The 13,196-nt window shown below is 42.2% G+C and overlaps 1 protein-coding gene across 2 annotated transcripts in view; it reads left to right on the forward strand.

The window, feature by feature from the left end:
- PLD1 (phospholipase D1) overlaps window positions 1-13,196 on the forward strand; it is a 204,390-nt gene that overhangs the window by 2,201 nt on the left and 188,993 nt on the right. Inside the window, exon 1 of one of the 2 annotated variants that reach the window (XM_019463175.2) lies at window positions 12,335-12,460. The exons of the other annotated variant lie outside the window; for it this stretch is intronic. The gene's annotated coding sequence lies outside the window, so the exon portion shown is untranslated. Of the gene's footprint in view, window positions 1-12,334; window positions 12,461-13,196 lie in introns of those variants that run through there. 2 annotated transcript variants of the gene reach the window in all.

Consider the following 13,196-nt stretch of genomic DNA (forward strand, 5'->3'; position numbering starts at 1 on the left):
AGAATTTATTTTGTTAGCCTGTCATTTTTTTTTTTAATATAATTTATTCTCAAGTTAGCTATACATACAGTGTATACAATGCGCTCTTGGCTTTGGAAGTAGATTCCCATAATTCATCGCTTATATACAACACCCAGTGCTCATCCCAACAAGTGCCCTCCTCAATGACCGTCACCCATTTTCCCCTCTCCCCCACTCGCCCCTGCCCCCCTCCCCATCAAAATGTACTTTTAAAGAGGAAAGGTGAAAAGCCACAGCCAGTTTGTGTTTAGTAAATCTTATCTCCATCAGGACAGATCTGACACATTACTGTTTAAGAATAAGCTGGTAAAAAAAAAAAAAATAAGAATAAGCTGGTGAGCTATTTAAATTTGCATATAAAGGTATTGTGAAGTCTAGCTATCCAGAGAGAGGAATCCGGGAGGTAGTTAGTTGTTATTGATAGTTTCCTCCCCTTCATATCTCACCTTAAATTGAAATACTTTTGGCTCCTTTAGCAGTGCAGTAGCCTGTATCAAAGGCATGCTTGAGCTCAGACGGTGGCACCTTTTTAGTGACTAGAAGCAGTTTTGACCAAGCTAACTGTTGGGTGTGGCGATTTCTTCTGCTCTCCAGGTGTCTACTAAACAATGATGCTCGAGGACTTAGCACATAAGACATGGCTCTTTAAACTCACAGTTGCTCTGAGTCATTGTATTCAGGAGACAGCTGTCACTGTGCCAGGCCTGGTTTTATGTTTACAATCCTTTCAATGTTAGCACCACACAATAAAATGTATTCTCCAGCTGGGGTGTGGATAAATGCTGTTGCAGAGTGAAAATGAGAAACTTGTAACCTAAATTTCCGGGAAGCCTGCGACTTTCCTGATTAGAAAAGGAATTGTACACATCATATCTTTTGCTGCAGTGGGAATGCATTCCAGTGTATTGGTTTCCCTAAATTCACAATGCAGTGTAAAATCTGGATCCCAGATGTTTTAGTGCTGGGTTATTAAACAACTGTATATGTTATGTAAGTGTTTCGTAGTGTCACAGGTTTTTTTTTTTTCCTTTCTGTTATGAAATTTTCTTAATTTTTGAACTTGTTAAACATTGCAGGTTAATTTTTGAATTTATTAAACAAACATTGCAGGGACAGAATAAAATGATTTATTTAATCAGTAGTTATGTAGCGCCTACTATGTGCCTGGCACTATTCTATGCATTTTACAAACATGAACACCTTTAATCCTCAAGATAACCATGTGAAATAGGTACCAATACCATCTCCCTTTTATAGATGAGGTAATTTGAAGCACAGAGAGATCATATAGCTAGCATATGGCAGAGCTGGGGTTCCATCTCTGGCAGCCTGAACCCAGAATTTGGGGCACTGCTGTCTCATCAGTAAAATATAACCTGAGATTCCACCCTCCTAACCAATAAACTTTTTTCAAGTTGTCATATTCCTATCTTGTATTTGTCCTTAGGGAGAAATAATTTGACATAACTGCAGAGTGTAACTCAGAAAGTCGGTTCAACTCCCTTATTTTTCAGAAGAGGAAGTTAAGGTGGAGTTTGGTTAAGTTCAGGGCTGGGAGCCTTGGGGCAGAGTCCTGGAAACCTATTGGGCTAAGCCTTACTTCCTGATTGTGAGGAGGTTGGGATAGGGATCCTGGGAAAGTCTGGAGAGGCCAGGGTTTGTTTTGGGGAGGGCTGTATTTGCCAACCATGGGGGAAATGACCATTTTGGAGCTAACCTGCTCACTTAACTCCTAGGTTATGTCAGGGGTGCACAGAGCAGAAGCTTGTGGCCAACTGTGGGCCATGGGAAGTCTTGCTGCTTAGGGCTCCAGATCCCAGATTCCTTCTCCAGTTGCTGGTGGTGCTCGTGGCCCTGGGCTCCCCTCTGCATGAAGGGAGTAGTTTATTCTGTACTCAATCATGTTTTGAACTTTTTGGATCTCGAGTTGGGAACCTTTGGAAAGCCTCTGACGCACAAAAGAGAATCAGCCAAGAGCAATATGGAAATAAAAATAACTTCATTTAGTCTGTTCTTTTGTTAAGACACACACACACACACACACACACACACACACACATCTAAGGGCATAAACTGACAAACTTTGTACTAAGAACAGGAAAATCAAAGTTCAGTATTCAACAGGGATTTTTTTTCAAAGTGAGCTTTTATAGATAGTACATCTGGATGAAGGAGAATAAGGAATAAACATGGGAAAAGAAAAGTGGTGGGCAGGGAGGGAGAAACAAATGTAGAGAGGAGGAAGCGAAAGAGGGGGCACAGAAGGACAGTGCTAAAACCTTGTCAGTTCCTACACAAGGCTGCGTTTTGGTGTGTTACCTCTTCATGCCCTTGGAGATGCCAGACGGAGTTGAAATTTATCTTTCCTTTGGTTTATCATGAAGTGACTTCAATGTTGCTTAAAACCATTGCTGATCAATAGAGGATGGGGAGGAGATACCCGGGGATACTTTAGCACTTGCTTGGGATCTTCATACCGATCCAGTCTGTTTTTCTCTATAGCACTTTGGTATGCGTGGACTTTATATAGAGCATGATCACTAGGAATAACTAGGTTTGCAATCTTTTTCTTTATTTCCTGTGTTTCCCATGAGAAGGTAAGATCCTTGGGGCCCTAGGCTATATATTTTTTTCATTTTTGTCTCTCCAGTGTCCATTATGGTGAACAATAGTTGTGAACCGAATGAAAAGGTGCATTTAATAGATGAATGAAGAAGGTATGATTCATTTCATTCAAAATGTATATATATTTCCAGAAAAGAAGGTTTTTATGGCTAATGTTTTACTTCGTTATTTGTTCTCCTGTGCCGTTGAACCACTCTTACAAATACGTTTGTAGATGTGGAGTGAGCCATCTGTGGAATTTAGCAACTGTGCTCAATTTTTTGGCCTTTAAAGTTTTTTTTTTTCAGTGTTCTGTACCCAAGTTTTGATGAAAGAGTCCTTTGAAATGAGATTGGAGAGGTAGCAATGGATTGGGATGGAGGTTCCATGGCTTGGAGCAGGAAAACACTTCCAGATGTATGAGGGAGAGGGGATGTGACAATGCAGAACCCAAAGTGGGAAATTTGATAAATGGGGCTAAGAGTAGGAAAAACAACAAATTGAAGGTGAAATTTGACATTGTTTTAAAAATCTCACCATTGTTCCCACTTTGGAGTAAAAACCTGTAAGCTAAGCTAAGGGTAGAGGATTTGGAGATGAAGTATATTTGGGATGCTAACGTGATTGTGATGCCAAAAAGAACAACAACAATAAAGGCAGAGAAGGGGGGGGGGGTGGAATCCAGCCAGAATCCTATATCCTAAGGAAAAACCCACCTGTTGGGATACTTAAATATTTCAAAGCTAGGAACATGGAGCAAAGACTAACCCCAACTCTTACCTCCCCTCAATCCCAACACCGAGTTGCTACTCTTGTGACTGGAAATGCAGGGTGATGGGGCAGTGACTAAGCAAAGTAGGTCTGTGAGGCTTCTGAGGCACAGTTGGGCTCCACAAAGTCCTCACTGGGAAAGATAATGACTAGGGGCCTCAGCCTAGTGCCAGAGAGCTGGGATTCACAGCTGAGGACTCCAGCACCCTGTGGCCTAAGACAAGTAACATAAAAATCTTCTATGCCTTAATTTCTCCACTTGTAGAACAGGGATAAAAATAGTACCTATCTCATAGGATTGTTGTGAACAGCAAAACAATGCCTATAAAATGTTTAGCGTAGAGCCTGGAACATAGAAATGGCACAGTAAATGTTAGGCTCCCTTCTTTCACGCATTGCCCTCCCCTCCCTCCCAAATTGTTTAAGAGTGACATCCATAAATAACCGTGCAAACGGGAATTGCTGCTAGGACAGACATGGAGATGTAGCCCTATGGGAATAGGACTGAGGGACTGAGGGAGAAATTAATTTTTCCCGGGAGGAAATCTTGAATGAGAGTGGGATTCCATGAGACCCAGTGATGAGAAAGCAGTGGACAGATTTCTGGCTACAAAGCTGATTACAACTAGAGAGAATGAACTGTATGCCTTTGATAATTATTCTTTTGGGTGTATGTTTAAAAATTTTTTTTTAATGTTTGCTTATGAGAGAGAGAGAGAATGAACAGGGGAGGGGCAAAGAGAGGGAGACACAGAATCTGAAGCAGGCTCCAGGCTCTGGGATGTCAGCACAGAGCCCGACATGGGGCTTGAACTCATGAGCCATGAGATCATAACCTGAGCTGAAGTCAGATGTTCAACCAATTGAGCCACCCAGGTGCCCCTATTGGGGTGTATGTTTTGATGTTAGCTAGAAAATGTGATTTTTCTTTTTTTTTCTTTTTATAAAAATTTTTTTAAAATGTTTCATTTATTTGAGAGAGAGAGAGAGAGAGAGAGAGAGAGAGAAAGAGGATGAGCAGGGGAGGAGCAGAGAGAGAGGGAGACACAGAATCTGAAAGAGTTTCCAGGCTCCAAGCTGTCCGCACAGAGCCTGATGCAGCACTCGAACACTGGAATGGCGAGATCATGACCTAGGCCGAAGTCGCTCACTTAACCAACTGAACCACCCAGGCACCCTGAAAATTTGATTTTTATTAATCCACTAGTGTAGCATGACATGTAATAGAGGAACCCTGATTCATTTAATAGAAGGATAGCATTTAATAGAAGCGTGATTCATTGCTCTTTACCAATGAGTATATGTATAGAGGTGTGATTTTTATTTTTATTTTTTTAAGTTTATTTATTTATTTTGAGAGAGAGAGGGAGAGAGAGGTGGCACAGGAGTAGGGAGGGGCAGAGAGAGAGAGAGAGAGAGAGAGAGAGAGAGAGAGAGAGAATCCCAAGCAGGCTCCACGTTCAGCACAGAGCCTGACATGGGGCCCAATCCCACAAACTGAGTCATGAGATCATGACCTGACTCATTTAACTGACTGAGCCACCCAGGCGCCCCTAGGGGTGTGTTTTTAAAATATATTTACAATTAAGAAGAACAATATACTTTCAAGATAAGAGTGAACTAGCTCATGCTATGTTGGCAAAACACCCTTCTTATCACATTCTCTTTTTTTTCCCCATCACGTTCTTTAGCTTCCCATTGTATGTGAGGAGGGCATCGCTGGCAGTGTAATGTTTATAGGGGTGTGGGTAATGCGTATCCACACAAATCATGAATGGAAGCAGAGACTGTCAATAATTTTGACCAGAAATTTTCACACTTAAAAAAAAATGATGGGTACCGTTCCCCACTCCCCAAGAACCACTTTTCTGAATGAGCTCTTCTGTGAAATCCCAGTATGTAAAATACCCAAAAGGAGAGCTGTTCTTATTGACAGTTCCTATGTGGGAACAGTGAGCTGGCTGCTTCTTCCAGCCTTCCCTCCCTGACTGCCACCTGGCACCAGCTGGCCCTCAGTCTGGAACCCCAGGGCTCCTAGGAGTAGATGTGAAGGCACTGCCATATCTTTATGGTAGGGAAGAGAAGACTAAGACACAAAAAGAGGAATGGAAAGGAAAGGCACTGGACTGCTCTTTCAAAGCTTTTGCCAGAGGTGTGCTAGAACTGGCTCATATGGAGACGTGATTTTTAAATGTCCCAGGATTTTGTGAGCCCGTTGTTAAAGGTGCCATGATGATGATGATGATGATGATGATGATGATGATGATTTTAGAGAGAGAGAGAGAGAGCACAAGTGTGGGAAAGGGGCAGAGGGAGAGAGAGAGAGAGAGAGAGAGAGAGAGAGAGAGAATCTTAAGTAGGCTCCTCACTCAGTACAGAGCCCAAAGCAGAGTTTGATCTCACGACCCTGGGATCATGACCTGAGCTGAAATCAAGAGTTAGACGCTCAACTGATTGAGCCACCCAGGCACCCCTAAAGATGCTATTATTAAAAATAAAATTATCTAAGATTTAGGTTTTATTGCATGAAATAAGTTATACTGAAAGCAAAGGCAATAAACACCACAAGTCCTCACTTACTGATTATATTCTACTAAATCTGTTATTTATGTCCTTGAAGTTGTTTACATATGTTGGTTCCGTATGGCAAAAATGCTGTAACTATTGCCCATCTTTTCTCAAAATGCGTGTTCAGTGACATCATGTTAGGAGCTTGAAACTGGCCATGGTTTGAATATTTACACCATGGAAATAGGCAGCAGTACAGTTAGGGCTTCTCCCCTGCCCTCAGCACACCACTGGCTTTACCCCTGTGGAATATAAAAGTTTCTTTACTCCCTCCTTCTTTCTTACTGTGACCAAAGAGACTTGCTCAGTTTTTTTCTGCTGTGATGGTTCTCAATTGGACATGTGGTTGGAGGGAAAGAAATACACCGACTTATACAATGTGCTTATCTGTCTTTTTTCTATTACGTGGTACGATTGTGATTGGTTCCAAACATTTTAGATCACAACTGCATTCAATGTAATCCTTGACTCTATTCTTTTGCATAGGTAGGATTTTTCTGACTCTACCCTATTCATACCCTAGTCTTCCCTCCCCCCCACCCCCCCACCCCCCGATGCCCTCTCCCTACCCTCCATCACAGTCATTCTAAGGTCTGCCTAAACAAAATCACCTGGGAACTATTTAAACTCAGATTCCCAGGTTCTATCACATACCTACTAAATTGGGATGCTTGGGGAAGGGGGCTACTTGGTGAGTTCCCATTTCATGCACCTGCTTGGCCCTGTGGGCCCTTGCTGCCCAGCTCTGGTGTCTCATGTACTCTGTTTAGTGTCAGGTCAGTTGGGCCACTGGGCCCTGGTCACATGGGAGCTTTGATTTTTATGTTTGGCCTCAAATTCTCATTCTGTGAAACTGCATTCAAAGGGCGACTCTTTGCCCCATAAATCTATTTGTCAGAATTCAGTTCTGTTAAGTCCTGGATTCCTGGCTAGGGGGAAAGCTCTGTGTAGCACAGGAAGGCTAACAGGGGAGTCGCGGGTGCTGGGTCTATCTCTGTTAGCCTTCGTGTTTGCCTTTCTGAACTGCAGTTGCCCATCCCTTGGGGTTGTCAGGAGGGTTCTGTTTCTGGAACACACCACATTGGGTTCCACCTGGAGGCCTTTGCATGACGCCATTCCCTCTGCCTGGAACGCCCTTCTCCTAAGTCCTTGCATGGCTTGTATCTTTTTAACATTTAGGTCCAAGACAAGATGTTCAAATGTCACCTCCCTACAAAAGCTTTCCCTGACCATGAAATCTGCTTCCTCACTCAGTCTGCATTGCTTTGCCCACAGACTCATCCCTCTTAGCCCTTATTACGGGTTATTTTCATCCCAGTACTTAGCCCTATCTGAATTCTTCCTTGTGTCTTGTTTTCTTGAATTTGGAGTTTTCTACAAAAGAATGTAAACTCTGTGACATCAGGGTCTTGCCTGGCACATAGTAGGTGCTCACTAATTACTTGTTGGCTGGATGCCTCTCCAAACTGCTATGTGAGTATATAATGGTAGCGTGAACCCTGGCTTCTCAGATGGCTCGACTGCTTTCCTAATTGTTCTTTTCTGAACTTGCAGATGTTATCATGTCTGTGGCAATGATTCTTTGTGGGGATATGACTGCCATTTGGAACAAGGGTCACTCTTGACCAATGGGAAATAAAATCTGTAGCTTTCTACATGAAGGTCACCTTTCGTTTTCGGAGAGTTTATAAAGATTTGATTCAGCTGCATCCATTTGCCCTGTGGGTGAATGATCTATGACAGAATGGAGCAACAAAAACATAAAAGTGATGTAAAGTAAGCCTGATTAATTTTGGGAAACTCCTGTTTCCCCTAAAGTCTTTTTGAGTTCTACCAGGAGCCATTTGGGCGGGGTGATGAGAATTAGGGGGTGTGCATCCCTCTGTAAGACACCAAGAGACCAGAAATGCATGTGGGAGAGGTTTGTCCCATCCCATCTCACCAGGCTTGACTAATGGTGAGGTAATTTTTGCAGATCTGTTGCCAAGAAGGCTAACAGAGTTGACAGTGAAAGCCATCACCCTGTGTTTGCAATGGCTCTTGGTCATGCTGGCATTGGAGAATTTATTAAGCAAAGTCCTTTGAGTGCTCAGCATGTGCTTGTGGGGGTAAGATGTGGTTCGGCCTGCCTGGAGCTTGTGGTCCAAGTCATTCAGTCCGCTGGAGTCAGGACTGTCCCACCATCTGGAATGGGCTGGCACTTGGTAATGATAACATGTTCCAGTTTTTCCACATAGTGGTTTTCAAACCGCTCTGTGTTTCAGGGGCAGGCTAGGATTGGAACTGGGGTGGGTTTGGAATGCAGAGAGCAGAGTTCTGGAACTTCTCTAAACCCCACTTTCTATAAAAGCATCTCATTAAAAGCTAATTTTGTATATTTTCCATTCAAAAAATAAGCTTTTTGTTCCAGATTTACAGAAAAGTTGCAAAGTTCCTCTGTTATTAACATCTTACATTGGAACGGTACATTTGTTAAAATTAACAAACTAATATTACTGCATTATTATTAACTTAAAGTCCATACCTTACTCAGATTTCCTTAGTTTTCCCCTAACATCCTTTCTTTTCCGTCTTCTCTTGGCGATGATTGTTTCTCAGACTTTTCTGTGTTTTTGATGTCTTTGGCTGTTTGAAGGGGTAGTGGTGTTTTGTAGAACGTCCCTCAGTCGTAACTTTTATGATGTTTTTCTCCTGATTAGACTGGCATCATGGCTTTTGAGAGGAAAACCACAGAGGTAAAATACCACTCTCGTCGCATTGTATCAAGGACAAGAACACATTGTCACTTAGATTTTTCTTTATTTTTTGCAGGAGTAAAGTTAAAATGTAGGTATTTCAGGTGTTTTTTGGAGTGGTGGAGGTCAAAAGGCACCTTTTTCCCCTATTGTATACTGACTTTGCACTCAGTACTTTAAATTATTGCTGAGATCAGCTATAGGGAAAGTTGTAGTCATTTGTTTTTTAAAAATTCTTTAGGATGTGGAATAACGTACAGGGGTTTAAGAATAACGTTTGGCTTTCCCATCTCTTTTTCTTTAAATTCTCCTTAAATAGAAACTTTGAAAATGCTACTCAGCATCTTCTTACCCTTCTTACTGCTGGAAGAATGGTAGACTTGTTACAGGAAGCCTCACGCCAATCTTGCATGTTTTCTGTTTTCTAAAACAAATTTCCTATGTATAGCATTTTTCTCTGCTGAAGAATAAAATTAAATAAATTGTATATAAACCTATATATCACCTTTTTAAAAAAGCATCTAAAAGCCTATCATATCCTAACATGCTTACAGACCTGGCTTAAAATAAAGGAAAAGCATCCTAAAAATATTTCATTCCCTTTACTTCTTTTACTGTTACAGATTTTCTTTTGTATTTCATTAGTCAATTTTGTTCTAAAATTCGGGGCTTTAACGTATTCTTGTTTCTGTGCCAGTTCACACATACAGAAATACTTTAGAGAGTGGTTTTAGTCGTAGGCAAGTTCTCCTTTTTTAAAATCAAATTGGGGGCAATTATATGTGGAGACCAGATGACCTGGCCATTTGGGCCAGGTATTGGTTAGTGTTTCGGGGGGAGTGGGTTACCCATGTGGCCCCAGTGCTCTGATGCCCCATTGAGGACTCAGTCTTCCTACAGAGAGTATGAGGCCCATCTCAGCATGGCTGACCCCATAAGTGGCCAAGTGAACTCAGGCCTATGAGTCAGTTCCCAGCAGGATCAAGCAATAGGCCCAGAGCTGGACCTTGACATCTGGCTAGAGAGGCATGATGGGTTTACTGCTGCAATCAAATAAAGAGTAACAGTATTAATTTTGAACATGTTGAGAAGTCATTATTGTATTGCATGATAATTAAGCACAAGTTAAGCATAAAGGACGAGCACTTCACTTGATCGACTATAATTAGAATTATTTTAACACAGTGGGGCACGTGGGTGGCTCAGTTGGTTAAGTGTATGATTCTCAATTCTTGGTTTCAACTCAGGTCATGATCTCACGGTTTTGTGCCTTCGAATCCCACATCAGGCTCTGTGCTGACAGTGTGGAGTCTGCTTGGGCTTCTCTCTCTCTCTCCCTCTCTCTTTACCCCTCCCTCACTCACACTCTCTCAAAGTAAATAATAAACTTAGAAAAAAAAATTTTAACACAGCCAGATCAGACATTCAATTCTCATTCTTTCTAATCAAACTGGTGCCTATATTCATACTGTCTTTTGATTCCACCCAGGATTTTTTTTCCCCATTTATTTGTTTCTTCACTAAGTCATAGACTTACTGATTCATCTGATTACTTCTAGGTAGTAAAATTTTCCTTACACAGTGATTTCCTGGGGCCAAGGACCTAGAGAGGCTATGAAATTTGTCCATAACTAAAATGACCATGTGTTCAATGAGCAGGAATGACCAGAAACAATGAATATAATTTCTCTTCATCATAGCACACAGATCAAGCTGGGTGTGGGGCAGGGATGGAGAGACACGGTTTTACATAAGGCCTAGGCTTCTTTAGCTTTGGAGTCTCTTCACCACAGCCCTCAGAGCTGATGTGCAAGGGAGGTGTCACTGCCCCAGGGCAGGGAGGATGGTGACACCCCCCACCCCCTCAACTGAGGGTCTTTAGGCCCTGAATTAGTCTGTGGCCTCACCAGCTACCCTGAAGCCTCTTCTCCTCAGAGGTTAGGCTTGAGGACATAGTTTCTCAAAACAGAGGCTTGGTTTTCTTCAAAATGTAGATCCACTGCTTAATGCTGCCAAAATGAGTTTAGAATTACATTAGCAGAGGATGTTTAAGTGATGGTAATTCACTGAGCACACTCTTCTCAGCTCTGCAATGCCTCCTACAGCATTGACCGGTCCTCTTTGATCTTATCCAGCCCACTTTCCTGCCTTTGCTGATTATATAACAAAAGGACAATCTTACTCGTGTGTGGGTGAGGTTACCTGGACTCAGTAGCCTGAGCACTTTCCCCTTCTCTTTAAAGTTTCTTTAGGTTTCACATTTTAAGGGGTCAGTGATACTTCCATTTATTTATAGTTTTACAAGTGAGTCATGAAAAAAATGGAAAATGGGTTTTCCCACGTGATGGCTCGCATGACAGCCATCACGAAACATAAGGAAGAATGGCACTTGAGGAGAAATAAGCCTTTAAGGATTCTAAAGATTGAAAGAAAAAGAATAAGCTCTCAAAAAATGTAGCCAACTTCAGGGTGCCTGGGTGGCTCAGTTGGTTAAGCGTCCAACTTTGGCTCAGGTCATGATCTCGCAGTTTGTGAATTTGAGCCCTGCATCGGGCTCTGTGCTAATAGCTCAGAGCCTGGAGCCTGCTTCAGATTCTGTGTCTCTCTCTTTCTCTGCCCTTCCCCCGTTCACTCTTTGTCTCTCTCATTCTCAAAAATAAACATTAAAAAAAAATGTAGCCAACTTTAGTCAATTTTAAATAGGAGGCCCAAAATAAATAAGTGAGAAATTTAAAAACTTATTCACATTAGTAAATGCCAGCTTTTTTTCACATTATTAAGATATTTGCAGATGTTTTGGTCAAAAGCTGCTTACTTGAAAAATGCATTTAAAAGAAAGATAGCTACGATAGGGTACGTTTGTAAAAAGACAGCCTCCTGAGTCTGCCTCTAAAGCCATTCGGTGAGCATAATTTACTTTTTCAGTCCTGCGAGACGTTTGAGGAACACAGATTCAGTGGCTGATTATTCTTCAGTTCCTGCAGGATCTCTCCTTTCATACAAGCAGGACATCTCTAAGTCAGCCTTCTTGACTAGCTCCACCAACTCATCCTTTTGAAGTTACAGACCAAAAATGACGTGATTTGTACAATTTGTCATTCTTAGGTAATTTAAGTGCATTTTCTACAACACGTGGGTGTTTATGCGTGGACTTAAATGGTCTATATTCACAATTAGAGACTGTGGTCATGCTGGAAAGAACCATGGTCCGATATTCACGATACCCCCGAGTTCTTGTTTTGTCCCTGCAACTGACTTAGTGTGACCCTGGGCAATTTATTTCCGGAAATTCCACTAGTGCTCTTGTCTGTTTCAGGCCCTGCCTCCAGAGCTGGGATAAATGAACTGTAGTCCTAGTCACTACCCTCGGGGGATTTACGGTCTAGTTCAGTGGTTCTCACACTCCACTGCGCATCAGAATCCCCTGGAGGGCTCATCAGAACGGAGTGCTGAGCCTCACCCTAGAGTTTCTGATTCAGTAGGTCTGGGCCGGGCAGAAAATTTGCATTTCTAACAAGTTCCCAGATGATGCTGATGCTGCTGGTTTGGGGACCATGATTTGAGAACCACTGACCTAATGGTTTAGCTGACACATCAGTAACCACAATTCAAAGATTAATGCTGTGAAATAAGTACAAGTAATGTGGACAACAGGGTGTGGAGAAGTGGATCAAAAGATGAATGAACTGGAGATCTAAGAAGACCTAATGGAAGCAAGAGAGGTCAAGCAGGATCTTGGCAAGTGGATAAAGCCTTGACAGGTAGGGCATTTGGGGGATGGCACCATCCCAGTCCTTTGATGCGAGGATGTGTGTGGGAGCTAGGGAGAGTCTAGCATCGGTGGGCTGAGTGTTGGTGTCGGGGAACAACAACCAGAAACAGATGGAATTGTTTCTGAGAGAAATGAGAGAATGAGAGAATGAGAATGAGAGAGCTAGAAAGTTAAACTAAACATGTTTTTAGTTTTTGGATCTTGTCAGCAAGGGAACAGCATGATCAGAGCCATGCTTAAGAATGGCACCACCTCTGGCATTGTGATGAATGGCTTTGGAAGTGACAGTGGTTTCAGGAATTATTGGGGCAGCTCGATCTCCAAGCAGGAGTGGAGCTGAAGAAGAGCGTGAAGGTGGGAAGGATACAGTGGTGGGATGGATCTATGCACAAGTCACAGATGTGGGAGTTGATTGGCTGCTGGGGATGAGGGAGGTGGAAAGGTCAAGAGAGACTGAGGATTCAAGTCTGAGTTGTTGCGGAAGAAGGAGTGTGGACAGATAGATCCCTCAGAGAAAATAGATTGGATAAGAAAACGAACAGGTGGAAACTTGGTTTCTTTAGGAGGGCACTGGACCAGATGCCTTTTTAAAGGTCTCTTTTTGTTTGATTGTAATCAATGTTTTGGTTGCTTATTGTCTGAACATCACAGAATGTATTTGTGTGAAAAGCAAATGGCCTGTATGTAATAGGCACTAATTAATATATTTGCTAATTGGTTGATCC

The sequence above is a fragment of the Panthera pardus genome, unplaced genomic scaffold, assembly GCF_024362965.1.
Source record: "Panthera pardus isolate Hobbes unplaced genomic scaffold, ASM2436296v1 HiC_scaffold_16, whole genome shotgun sequence".
Lineage (NCBI taxonomy): Eukaryota > Metazoa > Chordata > Mammalia > Carnivora > Felidae > Panthera > Panthera pardus.